Source organism: Sapajus apella, unplaced genomic scaffold (genome assembly GCF_009761245.1).
Source record: "Sapajus apella isolate SASKATOON/1434 unplaced genomic scaffold, GSC_monkey_1.0 scaffold1, whole genome shotgun sequence".
Taxonomy (NCBI): domain Eukaryota; kingdom Metazoa; phylum Chordata; class Mammalia; order Primates; family Cebidae; genus Sapajus; species Sapajus apella.
The window spans coordinates 10,480,317-10,484,155 of record NW_022436941.1 but is presented as its reverse complement, the minus strand read 5'-3'; positions in this window follow the sequence as shown (position 1 = coordinate 10,484,155).

Genomic DNA, 3,839 nt, shown 5'->3' with positions numbered 1-3,839 from the left:
AAAATTAATCACATGATCTTCTGCTTCTAACAGAATGGCAGACTTGGTTAAGGAAACTCACAACAGAATGAATTTTTAAGGAAGAGGAAAAATCTGAAATGTAAAGAAACTGGTGAGAAATAAAATAGAAAATGTATGTGAACCTAATAAATGTCATAAAAATGTAGACAAAATAACTAAAACACAAAACAATGATAGCATGTATGCTAGGTGGGGCATGGTTAGAGTTAACAGAGAAAGAAGGAGGAATGTCTTACGAGTCATGTATTATCCTGAGAAAAGTTTAATAAACTGTTCAATATTACAATTTTTCATAAAATTCAAGCATAAAGCTAAAAGAAGCATAGGATGTACATTTAAAACAGTAACGAGAAAAGTAAAAACAGTAATATGAATAATAGGACAAACAGGAAAAAAATAGCATAAGTGATAAGGTTTGGCTCTGTGTCCCCACCCAAATCTCATCTTGAATTGTACTCCCATAATTCTCACGTGTTGTGGGAGGGACCCAGTGAGAAATAATATGAATCATGGGGGCAGGTTCCCCCATACTGTTCTCATGATAGGGAATAAGTCTCATGAGATCTGATGGGTTTGTCCGGGTTTCCACTTTTGCATGTTCCTAATTTTACTCTTGCTGACACCATATAAGAAGTGCCTTTTATTTCCTGCCATAATTCTGAGGCCTTCCCAGCCATGTGAAACTATAAGTCCAGTTAAACGTCTTTTTCTTCCCAGTCTCAAGTATGTCTGTATCAGCAGCGTGAAAACAGACTAATACAATAAGTAAGTATGAATGGATTAAAAAACAGTAAAAATGAGTGGATTATGAATAAATCAGAAAAAAGATTAGAAATTAATTAGAAGTTAGAAATGTAATTTTAAAAAGATCATTTACAATAGGCAATAATAATTTAAAAATAAAACTATTAATTATCCAGAGAAGTAAAACTTATGTAAAAACATACACAAAATGATATTAAACACATTATAAGTACATTGATAAATGTCCTATATTTGTGGAAAGGAAGACATAAAATAATAAATCATTAAATTATCCCACAACATTTTTAAGTTCAAGCTAATTTTATCAGAATTCCAGCTGGTGTTATATGCAGATTGAAAATCTCTTTTAAAATATCCTTGAAAGCACAAATCCCAAAGAGCTAAGGCTCCCTCAAGGAAGAGAATAATGTGAGGAACTTATCCTGTAAATTATCACAATATTATTAAGTTATAATAACAAAGACAGTGTATATTGGTCTAGGCTGGGATGACATACTAAAATATCCTAATGATTTTTGTGAATTTAATATTTGGCAATCAGAATGAACTTTTGGCCAGTCAGAACAAAAGGCTAACAAATCAGAACAAATAAAAGTAGGTATGCTGTACTTTTGTACATTATGAAATACAAGCTCTAGGCAAAAAGATAAAGAAATTGAACATGAGAATGAAATGGAGAACCCAGAAAAAGACCCAACCTCATACGGAAATACATATGGAAGAAGTTCCATATTGGTCAGGGATAAAGAAAAGCTATTTGATTGATTAGACTAAGATGAGTATTTTCTATATTAAAAAATACACAAAATTTAATTCCCACTGATTAAATACTTAAAATTAGAGAAATTACCTTACACATCTTAATAAACAGTATTTAGTAAGCTTTCTATCATTAAGATAGATAAGACCATAAAAACTAAAGATTAATACTGGACTATATTGAAATTAACAATTAACATTCATCAAATTACAGCATCTAAAAGTCAAAAGGCAAGTGACAAACTTGGAGAACTTATTTTCAAAATACAAAACTAACAAAAGGCCAGGTGCAGTGGCCCACACCAATAGTTCCAGCATTTTGGGAGGCCGAGGCAGGTGAATCACCTGAGGTCAGGAGTTTGAGACCTGCCTGGCCAACATGGTAAAACCCTGTCTCTACTAAAAATACAAAAATTAGCTGAGCATGGTGACACACACCTGTAATCCCAGCTACTCGGGAGGTTGAGACAGGAGAATGGCTTGACCTGGGAGGTGTAGGTTGCAGTCAGCCAAGATCACTGCACTCCAGCCTGGGCAAGAGTGTAAGACTTCATCTCAAAAAAAAAGGAAGAAAAACAAACAAAGAGTTAGCATTCAGGGAAGTTTCTGTGAGCCTATGCTGGCACAGGAGGCTGCCCGATTTAAAAAATATACATACACACACACACACACACACACACACACACACACACACACACACATACACACAGGCTACAAATCAATAAGAAAAAAATAGTGTAGGAAAATGGGCATAAACATAAACTGGTAAAGGGTGAGCGAGTAAATATCCTAAAATGTGCTCAACCTCATTAGAAATTTGAAAAATACAAATTAATATATACAAAATTAAGAATAACGGGCCTGGCAAGGTGGCTCACACCTGTAATCCCAGCATTTTGGGAGGCCAAACCTGGTGGTTCACTAGGTCAAGAGTTTGAGACCAGCCTGGCCAACATGGTAAAACCTTGTCTCTACTAAAAATACACAAATTAGCCTGGAATGGTGGCATGTGCCTGTAATTCCAGTAACTCGGGAGGCTGAGGTAGGAGAATTGCTTGAACCTGGGAGGCAGAGGTTGCAGTGGGCCGAGATTACACTCTAGTCTGGGCAACTCAATACTCTGTCTCAAAAAAAAAAAAAAAAAGAAAAAAAAAGGAATAACAAGTAGTAGAGGGTATACAGATATATATATGAAAACTCTTATACCCTACTGGAGAAAAAGTTAATTTATACAAACATTTTGGGAAAAATATTTAACATTATTATGTGAGTTTGAATATTTGAATTTTTTTTTAATTCAGAAATTCTACTTCTTGACATAACAAAGAGCCAGGCACAGTGGCTCACACCTATAATTCCAGCACCCAATCTCTACTAAAATACAGATATAAAAATTAGCTAGGCATGGTCGCAGGCACCTGTAGCCCCAGCTACTGAGGAGGCTGAGGCAGGAGAATTGCTTGAATCCAGGAGGCAGGGGCTGCAGTGAGCCAACATGGCGTCACTCCACTACAGTGTGGGCAATGGTGGTCACTCCTGACCTCAAGTGATCTGCCTGCCGAGGCCTTCCAAAACAAAAGCAATGCTTTAAGGAGATTCCACATATATAAATAAAAATCTGGAACAAACAATATCAAACAGCATATTTTTGGAAATAAATATGTGATAAGACTTCATGGAGAATAAAACAAAAGATTAATACATTTAGAATATTGTCTATCTCAGTTGGTAGAAGAACGAGATGAACTAGGAGAGGAACACATGTATATGCAAGTTGCTGGTCATGTTCTAGGTCTTAAACTTGTTGGAGGGATTATAAACACTCATTTTATTTTAAGCTTTTAAAAAATGGTATACATTTATGGAGTAAAAGTGTAATGTTGTTACAGGGTTATATTGTGTAGTGGTGAAGTCAGGATTTTAGTGTATCCATCACAGGAAGAATGTACGATGTACTGATTAAGCAATTTCTATCTTCCACTCTCCCCCTCTCCCACATCCTTCGTAATCTCCATTGTCTACCATTCCACACCCTATGTCTGCGGGTACACATTATTTAACTCCCACTTATGAGTGAGAAAGCATGTGGCATTTGCCTTTCTGTGTCTGAGTTGTTCCATTTAATACAATGGTCTCCAGTTCCATCCATATTTCTGAAAAAGACATGCCTTCATTCTTTTTTATGACTGAATAGTACGCAATTACATCAATACAACACATTTTTAAACCAAGCATCTCATGAGGGACACAGGTTGAGTCCATCTTTTTGCTATTGTGAATAGTGCTGTGATAAA